The 13,845-nt window shown below is 40.7% G+C and overlaps 1 protein-coding gene across 1 annotated transcript in view; it reads right to left on the bottom strand.

Moving 5' to 3' along the window:
* The window catches only part of LOC120306749 (cytochrome P450 2J2-like), a 50,761-nt gene extending 39,803 nt beyond the window's left edge, over positions 1 to 10,958 (bottom strand). The window contains exons 1-2 of the mRNA XM_039340528.1: positions 10,394 to 10,958; positions 6,961 to 7,123 (exon numbers count right to left, since the gene is read on the bottom strand). The gene's annotated coding sequence lies outside the window, so the exon portion shown is untranslated. The remainder of the gene's footprint in view (positions 1 to 6,960; positions 7,124 to 10,393) is intronic.
* Positions 10,959 to 13,845: the final 2,887 nt, after the last annotated feature.

Raw genomic sequence — 13,845 nt, 5'->3', positions numbered from 1 at the left:
TTCTATTGTGAAAACCTCTGACAAACCACCATTAACAATAAGTTGAGCAGTCTGTTTTTGATATATGCTAGATAAAGCTTGTAATATATTTTGTCCAAAATTCATCTCCTTAATTAAACTTAACATAAACTGCCAATTCAGCTGGTCAAAGGCTTTTTCAGCATCCAAAAATATCAGCCCTGCAGAGACTTGGTTGTTTTTATCTAAATATTCTAATAAGTTAATAATTTGTCTAACATTATTTTTCATATACCTTCCAGTTATAAAACCCGATTGATCCTTATGTATAAGCTGCTGCAAGACCCCCATAAACCTATTAGCTAAAATTTTTGCAAAAATTTTATAATCCACATTTAAGAGAGATATAGGCCTATAATTCTTAGGCAAAGTGAGATCTTGATCCTCTTTTGGAATCAAAGATGTGAAAGCATTGCGCCATGACGGAGGAATCTCTAAACCCTGTAATATATTGTTAAAAAGCTCACATAAAGGTTGAATCATCTCTTCTACTAAGGTTTTATAATAAATAGATGTCAAACCATCCGTACCCGGCGCTTTACCTAATTTTAATTGCTTATTAGCTGTCACAATTTCCTCATTGGTAATTAAACCATTAATCTCTTTTTTCTGATCTTCTGTTAATTTAGGAAAATTAGCTTTACTTAAATAATTATTTATATCTATAGTTTGTACATTAGTACTCTTATATAATTTCTGATAATAATCTAAAAAAGATTTCTTAATCAGTTCTTTCTGATAAACCAATTTACCATTATAATTTATTTTATCTATAATTCTCTGTCTCTGTTTCTTTCTTAACTGATAAGCCAACCATCTCCCTGGTTTATTAGCATTACAAAATGTATTTTGTTTCATAAACATTAAATTAGTTGCAGCTTGGTCAGCCATCAACATATTAAATTGTGTTTTTAACAATTTTATAGCTTCTTTCACCTTTTCATCTAAAGGATTTGAAATTAAAAGCTTCTCTCATCTTAATTTGATCTCATCTTCCAATTCTTTACGTTTCTGAGTCTGCTTTTGTCTATGAAAATTATTCATTTTTATCAAAATCCCACGCATAAAGGCTTTACTTGCATCCCATACCATTGACATTGATGTTCCCTTATACATGTTTAAAGCAAAATAATCCTTTAAGCATTCCTTTAATTTTTGAACATTTTTTTCTTGTTTAAATAAATTCTCATTCAACCTCCAAGATCTCCTCTCCTCTTTCTCAGCAACCAGTTCCATCCAGACTGGACTATGATCCGTCAATGACCTAGGAAAAATTTTTACATTCTTCACCCTGTTATATAAATCTGTTGTAATCAGGAAGAAATCAATCCTTGAAAAAGATTGGTGTCTATCTGAAAAAAAGGTAAAATCTCTTTCCTCTTGATTACGTTCACGCCAACAGTCTCTCAATTCCCAGTCTTCTTTCAAATCAAAAAAGGCTTTAGGTAGTTTAGCCTGTTTAAAAAAGGTAGAAAAACCTTTTTTGTCCTTTTGTGTATCTAAAACACCATTCCAGTCTCCCATTAATATCACAGACCTATAATCCAACAGAGTTATTTTCTGATGTAACAACCTGTAAAATTGTTCCTGTTGCTGGTTTGGTGCATACAATCCCACTATAAGTATTTTCTTACCATATAAGTCAAGTTCAATCATAACATATCTTCCTTGATCTGATTCTACCAGACAAGCTGGTAGATTTTGCTTAACATAAATATACCACACCCCCTTTTTTCCCAGGGGCAGGAGATGCAAAATGAGATCCCAAGCGAGCATTAGCTAAATATTTTTGATCTTTAAGTAAAATATGAGTTTCCTGCAAACAAATGATGTCATTATTATGTTGCTTTAAATAGTGAAAGATTTTCTTTCTCTTCTGGGGGGAATTAAGACCGTTAACATTCCAGGTCAGGAACTTTGCCATCTCCCTCAACCAGGAGCCTGGAGAAGATTCCCTCGAGATCTGCCACTGAAGAATGTGTTGCAGAGCTTTTGGGTCTTGCTCCTCCCACCGGCATCGAAACAATCTGATGAGAAGATTCTTTAGCTTCTTTCTTCTGTTGTTCCTTTTCCTTACGTTTATGTGCTGCACAAGTCATTCTCTGTTCTTTAACCTCTGCTTGATGCATCCATTCCGCCTGCCCAGCAGCCATCAAGCCTAGTCCTTCAGACTGCTGTTCCACCTCTTTGTCACTCAAGGCTCTCTGAGTCATGAATGAAGATGAGCCTGCTCCCAGGACCGTATTATAAAATTCTTTAGCTTTAGCAACCATGTTAAGTCTATAACGTGTCCCCGCATGGCTCAAAACAATACCCATCGGAATCTCCCATCTAAATGGCATCACTCTTGTTTTAAGTTCATTAGTTAAAAAAGCAAAATCTTTTCTGCTTCTTAAAATTGTGGATGGGATTTCCTTTAAGATGATGACATCTTGGGCAGCAATCTGGAATCTCTTGTTATAGAAAGCTTGTAAAATCTGATTGTGCAGAGACTTCTTAGCAAAATAAATCACCACATCTCTTGGCAAATTCTTCTGTTTCGCAATCCAAGAGTTAGCTCTGTAGATTTTTTCCACTTCTCCACGTAATTCATCTTTATCTATATTCAAAACAACAGCTAGATCATTGATCACCATCTCCATCAGATCTTGATTCATGTCTTCTTTAAGACCCCTAATTCTCAAGGCATGTTCCATCTGTCTATACTGAAACATAAGAATATCATCTTGTGAAGTTTCCATCTTTGTTTCCATATCTTGGAATTTATACTCAAGAAAATCTACTTTTTCTGCGACTTCTTCCACGCTGGAGTCCAGCTTCACGACCACAGAAGCCAATCCAGATAAAGCTGAGACTATATCTTGCCTCAAAATAGTATTATTCTGTACAAAAAGCTCCTTCATTTCTTTCTTCATTTCCTCCTTACTTTCAGACTTGCTCTGTTCAAGAAGTTGCTTCACTTCCTCCCTAAATTGAGACACAGCATTTACCATTATGTCTTTAATGTCTTGTACAGACGAGCCTGATGGGGGAGGAGAAGGTGGAGATGTAGCCTTAGGTTGCTGCACCGGTGCTGTTACTTTAGGTTGTTGTTGAACAGTTGCAATAACAGGAGAGGAAATCACCTTAGAAACTATAGAAGCTGGTTGTCTCTTTGAAGCCATTTTTTAAAGTTAATCTCTCTTTCTTTCTTCTTAAAAAAAATGCTTAAATCTTTATAAATAAAAAAGACCAGGAAAAGTGCAATAAAAATAAAAACTTCCAAAGCACTTTAAAAGAAAAAAGAAAAAGAAACTTAAAAGAGAGAGAAAAAAAAGCAATGCTAAGCATACATTTCATTTAGTCCGTCTTTTCTTTCCGGAGATAGAAAAAAAAAACACTTTCAAAGCGCCATTTTACTTTCACTCTCACTTTCCGCCCGAAGAAAAAAAAAATAAAAAAAAAAGAATCAACATAAGCTAAAGAAAGAATTAAAGAAAAATAAATCTCTAACTCTAAATAAAATCCTTTAAACAGTTCTGTCCGCTTTAAAAATCACTCACCAGAAAGCTTTAAGCGCGGAGATGGTAGCGGCGTTTCACTTTGCTTCCGAGGAAACAAAGACAGCTGAGAGGCGGAGAAGGCACGAACTCCGAGGGAGCACTCTTTCTACCCCCCCCAAAAAAAAAATCCAGGGAAGATTAAGAGGTTCTACCTCTATTCATGCAGTCTCTACCCCTTCCCTTCGCCCGGGAAGGGGATTTCAAACCGCGGGCCAGCTGATGTACGCTGTGCTCCGCAGATCTGACACCGTCTCAGGAGGACGGCTACAAGGTAGCCGCCATCACTGTCGCTAACCACCGGAAGCTCCTCTACCCTTTATCATTTTTGTTCTCTTCTCTGCACATGTTCCAGGGTTTCAATATCTTTTTTGTATTGTGGTGATCAAAATTGGATGCAGTATTTTAAATGTGGTCTCACCAGAGTGATATAAAGTGATGTTATCAGTTCTCAATGTCTTGATGCTATCCTTAGGTTGATGCAGCCTAGAACTGCATTGACTTTTTTCGCAGCCGCAGCAAATCATTGGCTCATACTTAAGAAGTGGTCCACTAGGTGACTAGGGCATCCAGGGTGGATCCCTCTAAAACAGTGGTTCTCAACCTGTGGGTCGGGACCCCATTTGGGGTCGAACAACCATTTCACGGGGGTCGCCAAACAAGGCTGTTTGCCATTTTTCCCCCTTTTCTTTGGCCACACCCCTGGCACCCGGTGATGTATAAGTGGTTGGGGGTCACCACAACATGGGGAACTGTATTATGGGGTCGCAGCATTAGAAAGGTTGAGAACCATTGCTCTAAAAGGACTACTGTTGAGCCAGTACCACCTTTTCTATACTTATGAATTTGTTTTTTTCTGGCTAGGTGCAGGACCTTATGTTTCTCACCTTTGAATTTGTTGGAGCATTGATCCAAAGTTGAACTTGTTGGATAAGGCCCAATGCTCACGTCTCTCGAGGTCCTTGTTACAGGTGTTATATGTCCTGTTATATGCAGCTCTATCATTCATCTCTATTATATTTGTTTCCTATATCACATTGCTACTCTATGATCCATCTTTATTGTTCCTGTGATGCATTTCCCTGTTCCTGTAGTATTCTTGCTCTCTAAGAAATTGACTTCTGCATAGTGATGGCTTGTACTGTATTTACTTACTTTACATGAAACATTCCTTCTGGATCTTGAGCCTCAACTTCTAAAGTATGGGCTATTCCCCCTAACTTAATGTCATCTTCAAATCTGATGAATTTCCCATCTATCCCTTCTATCCCCTTGGAGTAAAAATAAATAGAGTTTAAAATACATAGTTTTATTCTCTTTAACAAGATCAAAGGATAGCGGAATAAAAATTCTAGCAAGTGAAATAATACGCTATGAAAATGATAATGAACCTTTTGTGGTCATTGTGTCAAAAATTCACAAAAAGTCTAACTTGACTCTGCTTTGCCAGTTAGATCTTCTGTCCCAGTCGCTGGTGCCTCTCAGAAAAACTGCCTATCTGAGGTAGATTGAAGGTCACACAAGACCTTAAAGAGTGGAAACCTTGGAGAATGCACACCTTGTTCTTGCATGTTTTTGGATGACCCAGAGACTGCATGAAAGAAGGACCCTCTTGCGGGATTTTCAGAGGGTCTGGAGATTTATGTGTCACCTGAGACATACATCATGACATTAGGGGGAGATTTGTAAATACTTCATATGTGTTTAGTTCTAACCACCTTCCCTCCACCTCCCAGAGTTAAACAGAGATGTAAATTATCCTTAAAAAGCAATCTTATTGCAATCTAGAACTTTTGTCCATCTGCATAGAATAGATCTAGAGTATGATGTCTACTTTCAGTGGTCTTCTCCTGACCATTCTGGAACACTATACTGAGTTGCCTAATGCAAGAACTGATGCTTCTTCCATCATGTTTCATTACACATAATCTCAGCTTCTGACCACAATTAGGACCAGAATGTCCATTGTTAAGCAAGGTGGTTGTTAAGTGACTCACAACCAATTTTATGACCTCTTTTGAGTTGGTTGTTAACCAAGGTCACTATTTTTAGTCCACCGAGACTTCAAATGGCTATTAAACTAATAGTCCTCTCCTCCTAAAACTCTCTCTTTCCAACCACTTACCCTCCCATCTGAGAATGTTTCTATGCACAAGCTTAGAAACAAAGAAAAAGACTGAAAAGGTAAGTGAATATTGGGAAAGTTTTTGTCAAAACGTTATGCGGATAATGAGAGTCTGAAAAAAGCAGGTAGATATTTAGTGAAAAAGAAGTAATGTCTAAGTCAGCGGTTCTCAACCTGTGGGTCGGGACCTCATTTGGGGTTGAACGACCATTTCACGGGGGTCGCCAAACAATGCAGTCCGCCATTTTTTCCCCCTTTTCCTTAGCTGTGCTACTCCCATTTATTCTATTATGAGCCGAGGTGGCGCAGCAGTTAGAGTGCAGTACTGCAGGCCACTTTAGCTGACTGTGTTCAGCAGGTCAGCAGTTCAAATCTCACCGGCTCAGGGTTGACTCAGCCTTCCATCCTTCCGGGGTAGGTAAAATGAGGACCCAGATTGTTGGGGGCAATGTAAATATATATATACACATTGCTTACTGGTGTACACCGCTTAGAGAGTGCTTGCACTTAAAGCGGTATATAAGTCTCATAAATAAATAAATATTGGCTTTTGAAAGCCAATAGAATAGACTCTCTTGAATAGAGTCTAATTCTATTGGCTTTCAAAAGCCAATAGGAATTGTCCAGGCTGTCTCTGCCTTGTGAGCCCGCCAAAAGTCCCATTCTGCAAACGGTGCTGCAAGTTGTCTGCAGCGAAGGCGAGCTGTCTGGAAGTTTCCACCCCTCCCTGCTGAACAACTACTAAAAATGTAAGTAAAAGAGGGCCAGGGGTGGGGAGGTGGGAGGTCGGTGGGTGCAGGGAGGGTTGCTGGCGTGTGTGGGGCCTGGCGGGTGCCTTACCTCCCTTGGGCTGGGCCAAATGGTGGCCCAGCCAGTGGTTGGCCTGCACCATCTCTGCCGCTTGCCAGCTACACCTCGGCCGGCGCAGGGGGTGGCACCACGCATGCGTGGCGCTCCCAGGCAGAGAAAGTCCTCAACTTACGACCAGTTGGGTAGTCCTCGACTTACGACCAGTTGGGGGTCACAGCATTAAAAAGTTGAGAACCACTGGTCTAAGTCAATGTATGGATGTAATGGACAAGATAAAATGCAATTGAGACATATAATAATTTGGTGTAAACTGGATTATAGCAATATTTCTTTTGCTTAGCTCAGGACTTTAAATCATTTTGTTAACTATCCCTTACTTTTCCCCCACCCCATGTTATGCATATTATTCATACAAATGGTAACAGTGTGATGGTAATTTAGATGCAATCCCTTACTATTTGCACTTACCTCTTTTTTTCCCCAAAGCGGTAAAGAAAGCATCCTCTGATCTATCAGAGACTTCCTGTGGGAAGGTGGTCATTCCTTCTTTTACAGCTTTGAATCCAGACAGCACTACTGCAAGGTAATGTCCAAACCACAAGGAGTATATATTTCCATATCGTTTTGCAGGCTGCCAAGTGAATCAAAGTTGAGAAATGTTACAATCAAATAAAACAGATAATTTATAGTTAATATACTACTTACAGTCTTTCCCAAATCCTCAATATTAATATTTTTTCAATTTATCCCCCCCCCAGCCAGATTCCTGCCAAGACCTTTTGTGCTTGTATTTCCTTTATTTTCCTTTCTCTTTGTTTCTGCTTGCAATCCACCCTCTCCTCTCTGTTTCCTCCATTGCCCCTTGCCTTGGATGACAGATGGCCTTCTCTCTGTCCAGTCCTCCTGCGATTGACAGGATGGTCTTCAGAGCCTTTCTCAACCTCTTTGCCTTCTGATTTTTTCAGCCATCAACTCTCAACTGACAGAACATTTTAGAGCACAGGTACCCAACCTTTTGGGTACCCAGGGACCGGTGCCATGAAGGGGTTGTGGTTTTGCATACTGCCTGCATCCCTCAGGTGGGGCTTTGCATGTGTGTGTGGTCCGGCTGCTGGCATGCTGCGGACTTGTGCGGGTCCATGGACTGGAGGTTGGGGACCCCTGTTCTAGAGACTTTGGGCTGCCCTGAATCTGATGGGTTGTAACCTGAATTAAAATTGGCCACAAGAGCAATACTAGTTATATCAGTGGTTCTCAACCTGTGGGTCGGGACCCCATTTGGGGTCGAACGACCATTTCACGAGGGTCGCCAAACAACGCAGTCCGCCATTTCCCCCCCCCCCTTTTCCTTAGCTGTGCTACTCCCTTTTATTCTATTGGCTTTTGAAAGCCAATAGAATAGACTCTCTTGAATAGAGTCTAATTCTATTGGCTTTCAAAAGCCAATAGGAATTGTCCAGGCTGTCTCTGCCCTGCTGAGCCCGCCAAAAGTCCCATTCTGCAAACGGTGCTGCACCAGTTGAGTAGTCCTCGACTTACGACCGGTTGAGTAGTCCTCGACTTACGACCGGTTGGGGGTCGCGGCATTAAAAAGGTTGAGAACCACTGAGCTATATGAACTATTGGGTAAGTTGTTAAAACAATTGATAAACTTTCTCCTTCTTTTGGTTCTATTTTTATTTTATTCAAAAGAAAAATTAAAATACAAAACTCAAAACAAAAAAAAAAAATCACCCTTGGAGAAACAGACACCAAAGATTTTTTTAACTTCTAAATATTTTCAAATTATTAACCTGTCATATATTATATGAATGACAAAATAGTTAACAAGAAGAACAGTAACAATCAAACAGGAAAGATTAAACTTTCAAAACCCTCTGTTAATCAACTGTTATTTTAATCAACTCATAGTATATCTATCATGACATCTGGTCTATCCCAAATCCTCCCAAGAGTTAACAGTGATTTAGCATGGATCAAATATCCACATTTATTTTTAATACCATCTCTCTTCAATTTTTGTCTGGTTAAATATAATAAATTCAATATCCAAAATTCGTCTATTTACCCAAAAGAGTCCAGATGAAATTTTTTTTCCAGTTAAGTGTGATAAATCTAGTAATAATAATAAAGTTGGAAGGGAACTTGGAGGTCATCGAGTCCAACCCCCTGCTCAGGCAGGAAACCCTATACCATTTCAGACAAATGGCTGTCCAGTCTCTTCCTAAAAACTTCCGGTGTTGGAGCATTCACCACTTCTGGGGGCAGGTAGTTCCACTAGTTAATTGTTCTCACTGTCAGGAAGTTTCTCCTTAGTTCTAGGTTGCTTCTCTCCTTGACTAGTTTCCATGTGTTGCTTCTTGTCCTGCCTTCAGGCGCTTTGGAGAATAGCTTGACTCCCTCTTCTTTAGGGCAGCCCCTGAGATATAGGAAGACTGCTATCATGTCCCCCCTCATCCTTCTCTTCGTTAAACTAGACATACCCAATTCCAGCAACCGCTCCTTATATGCTTTAGCCTCCAGTCCCCTAATCATCTTTGTTGTTCTTTTCTGAAACTTTATCTAGAGTCTCAACATCTTTTTTACATCATGGTGACCAAAACTGGATGCAGTATTCCAAGTGTGGCTGGCTGACCGGCTGTACTCAGCGTGTGGTCTTCGATGGAACCGCATCTACATGGAGGGAAGTGTGTAGTGGGGTGCCCCAGAGCTCTGTTCTGGGCCCAGTGCTCTTCAACATCTTCATCAACCATTTGGACGAGGGGATAGATGGGGAAACCATCAAATTTGCAGATGACACCAAGCTGGCAGGAATAGCCAACACTCCAGAAGACAGGCTTAAGATACAGGAGGATCTGGACAGACTTGAACACTGGGCACTATCTAACAAAATGAAATTCAATAGTGAAAAAAGTACGGTTCTACATTTAGGCAAGAAAAACCAAATGCACAGGTATAGTATAGGGGGTACCTTGTTCAATTGCAGTAACTGTGAGTGGGACCTCAGAGTCCTAGTGAACAATCACTTAAATATGAGCCAGCAGTGTGCTGCAGCTGCCAAAAAGGGCAACACAGTGCAAGGCTGCATTAACAGAGGGATAGAATCAAGATCACGTGAAGTATTAATACCACTTTACAATGCCTTGGTAACACCACACTTGGAATACTGCATCCAGTTTTGGTCACCACAATATAAAAAAGATGTTCAATCCTCATATAAAAAACCAATTTATCACTTCTCCCCTCAGGTAGGTTTGCTTTGTAAAAGAATTCAGTCTTGAACTTCATGGAGGTGTGTGCAATCAGCTAGCTCTCAGTCTGTACAGTCCACATTTCTTTCTAATGAATCTGCTGCTTTCAAGTTGCATTCCTTTTGTGAATCTAATTTATCCACAGCTACATGCATTTGAATATTTTCATCAAACCTTTTCAAAAACCTTTCAACTAATAATTGCATGTTACCAAACTTTTTTCAGATATCAGCCATATTCGCTGGTCTGTAATCTGATACATTGTTGCTCTGTGTAATTTAGTAATGATAGATGAGGGAACACAGGAAGCATTTAAGCAGAATGAAGGAGAAACCATCCTTCTATCTGAAGAATTGGTTCCATTATCAAACATTTCTTTGTAAGACTGAACTATAATCTGTCCCCTAAAAACTCACCCCCGTTTATTTCACGTCCTGCTCTGTGAAACGGTGGTGAGCAGGTCTTAGCTTGGATATTCTGGCATGATATGGAAAATAATTCATCAAGAGTCATCACTATATTTGATTAATTAAATTCCTCATCATACAAGAATATTTTACTAGGTTAATACATTTTTTATAGTTATGGTATAGAAAAAATAATTGAGAATTATTTCATACATTGTTGATTAATTATTTAGAATGAAATACCTCACGAAAATAATCTTCATGAAGCCAAATCCCGGAAGCCCACAAGGTCCCAATGAGAAGTAGAGCCAAAGGACCGGGAGGCAAATGTCTTTGGATCCAAAGTTGTCTCAGGAAGAAAAGAATCAGCAGAGCAAACAGCAAAACAAACAAAATTGTCCCTACAGCCATCATTGTCCAGCTGGTTCCTTTTTCTTTCTTTTTTTTTTTGATGCTCACTAGTGGATCTGGAGATGGTTATATCCCTTTTAACTGATGCTTTTTTCTTCCCACTTTATATACTTCATTGATGGGAAACAAATAGCAACAAGTATTTTGATGCTGTATCTCATGTATCTCATGGCTGAAGGTCCGATCTATGGACCCAGATAGATTACCTGAGCATGCTACCTTGCAATTGGGTTAACCAATTTTCAAACGTCTTCACAATGTGGATTCTCCATCCAAATCCCAGTATAATCTGATTTAAAGGCCAAAGAAGCTGTCAACGAGTCATTGATGTGGCTGCCCAGGAGGATAAGCTGTGAGTACTGTTGTTGTAATGCCTTCTCACTCCCCAGGCCTTTGACCTGGAGCTTAATGCAGCTGTGTATTGATTGAGGACTGGCTTTGGACTTTGTTTGGCGTTTCTTGGACTGAATCAAAGTAATGGGTATTGTTGGAACAACATGTCCAGTTTCTTGTGTTCCTGTTTGCATCTTGACCTCTGGCTCTGTGTATTGATTTAGGGCTGGCTTTGGACTTTGTTTGGCATTTCTTGGATTGAATCCTGTCAAGAGTTCATCTCGTGTGGGGTTTGTAACCTGGCCAGCTCATCATTTGGTTTACTACTGAAACTGTTGAGGGTTTTGAATAAAAAAAACTTTGAACTTTCCATTGTGAGCATGTGTGCATGAGTGGGGCAGCACAATGAGGGCCTGGTAGGAGGTGGAGAGTTGAGTCTGATTCTAATCCAGTGCCAGTCTGAAGGGGTTGCAGGTGTGGGAGGACACAGCAAAGAGTGTGTGCTGAGGGTGAAAGGCTGGTTGAGGCATAGTGAAGAGCCAACTTGGTGTCACAGCTGCAGCAAAGAAGGATGACAAGCTGGAGGGGACTGGAAGCAAGAACTGGCCCAGAGAGTCAACAGGGGCCTTGGCAGTGAATATGTGGCCCAGATCAGAGATCAGAGGCCAGAGGGAGCAGTGCAGTGCTCAGAGATCAGAGATGGATTTGGGGCCCTCTGTAAGGTGGTTTGGTGCAAGCAGCGGCATAAAGGTCAATGAGCTGGCAACTGGCATTGGAAGTCTGACTGGGGCTACAAATCTGCAATTGGAGCCCAGAAGCTGGCAATAACTTGAAGGAGAAGGCCAGATCCTCTGAAGAACATTGGTTGAATGTTGAATCATTTTTTCTAAACAAAGTCCAGAAAGAGATTGAAGATGTGTTTGGCTTCTCAGGGACAATTTCCTATCAGAGAAAGTTCCCCTATATCAGTGATGGCAAATCTTTTAGAGGCCGAGTGCCCAAACTGCAACCCAAAACCCACTTATGCATCGTCGGGTGCTGGGTGGGTGTGGCCCATTGGGTGGGTGTGGCCCATTGGGTGGGTGTGGCTGCGGTGGTAACGGCAGACTGGATGGGACTAAAAAGTTCAATCAATCAATTCCAACTTTGCAAGATCTTTTTTTCCCCTGTGAGTTGAAACTGACTCATTGATTGCATCTTTTTTTTTTCACACAGCAGCAGAGGCCTATAGTGAAAAGGTTTTATAAAACCCAGCTGAAGGCCTAGGACTCGGATGACGGCGCGTGTGTCCACAGAGAGGGCTTTGAGTGCCACCTTTGGCACCCGTGCCATAGGTTCGCCACCACTGCCCTACACCAATGCTGTGATTCATTAAACGCTATGTGTAAAATATGTCTTTCTAGATGTAGCTCCTAGGCAAAGTACAAAGGATGTGCAGTTGAGGGGTGATGCTTAGAATACAAATTCTAAATTGTTCCACAATAATTTGGAACATTCATGGAAATGAGGTATGCTACTGTCTGAGATTCTCCAGACAGGATTTCAGCTCTTATACCAGCCCTGACTCCAAGGCAGAGGAAGGGAGGTGAAAATGATCCTCTGGGAGAACTTGGTAGTATCAAGATGCTTTGTTCCATAGGTAGCTTTCTATGGGGCTCTGCATAAGGAATCAAGTATAAGCTGTGAGTACTGCTGACATACTGCCTTCCTCACTGTCCAGGCCTTTGACCTCATTGCCCTGATGTTGGTAAATACATCCAGGCTTATTATACTCCAAAATAACAATCTCTAGGCTCTAGGCCATCAGTGCAGGGTCTGAGTGGCTCAGAAATTCATGGCCACCAAGACAAAACCAAGAGGTTATCATGATACTCCCTCACACTGAGAGCAATACACCCTTGGTCTGGTTTGTTTCTTAATTAACATGTGATCTGAAGATCTAGGACATTCACGTCACTTGTGGTGAGATCATTTTCCATATTCCAGGAAGCTGGCTGCTAGGATCCAGCTCCCTGTTTCGATTGCATCTAACCAGATCCAACTAGTTTCCAAGAGGCACTGGGGGAAATATCCTGACAGGTCCTTCTACTTGCAATCTACTCAGTCTCCAGAATACGTGGATAACAAAGGGACCAGGCAGGATTAACCCCAAGGGGCCTCTTTCTTTGCATTGATTCAGAGGAAGATTTTGAATAAGAATTCTGGGAGAGGAATTTGCAGAAACTGGCAGAACTGGAGCAATACAGGTAGTCCTCAATTTACAACCACAATTGATCCCAAAGTTTCTCTTGTTAAATGAGACATTGGTTAAGTGAGTTTTGCCCCATTTTATGACTTTTCTTGCCTCAGTTGTTAAGTGAATCACTGCAGTTGATAATTTAGTGACCAGGATGTAAGCGAATTTGGCTTCCCCATTGATTTTGCTTATGAAAGGTCACAAACGGTGATCACATGATTTTGGGAGACAGCAATGGTCATAAATATGATCCATTTCCCAAGCATCTGAATTTAGATCACATGATCATTGGGATGCTGCAAAGTCTCCACTGTGAAAAGTGGTCATAGGTCATTTTTCAGGGCCGTTGTGTACTTTGAAATGTCACTAAATGAACTGTTGTAAGTTGAGGACTACCTGTACTGTCAAACATATTAGGGGAAGGTTGTAGAGAAAGTGATTAGGCTGTAGAGGGCTTCAGATGAAGCATAAGTTCAGCTCTAAGTGTGGGATGAAAGATGGATTGGTTGCTTCAGTGGATGTTCTGCCTTGGGGTGTGGATGGGAGCCACACTCTTTCTTCTCCTATTAATTCTCTCAGCATCGTTTCAACCCTTCAAGCATGGCATCCTTTTGGTCTATCTATGAATTTTGCCCTGAGTGGGGAACATGGTCCATAGCAGAAATTTAGTAAAAATGAAAAAGATACCAAAAAAAATGGAAAGTAATATGTTTTA

This window comes from Crotalus tigris, unplaced genomic scaffold (assembly GCF_016545835.1).
Source record: "Crotalus tigris isolate CLP2741 ecotype Arizona unplaced genomic scaffold, ASM1654583v1 scf7180000017752.986373038:1224578, whole genome shotgun sequence".
Taxonomy (NCBI): domain Eukaryota; kingdom Metazoa; phylum Chordata; class Lepidosauria; order Squamata; family Viperidae; genus Crotalus; species Crotalus tigris.
This window is presented reverse-complemented; position numbering and strand designations above follow the sequence as displayed.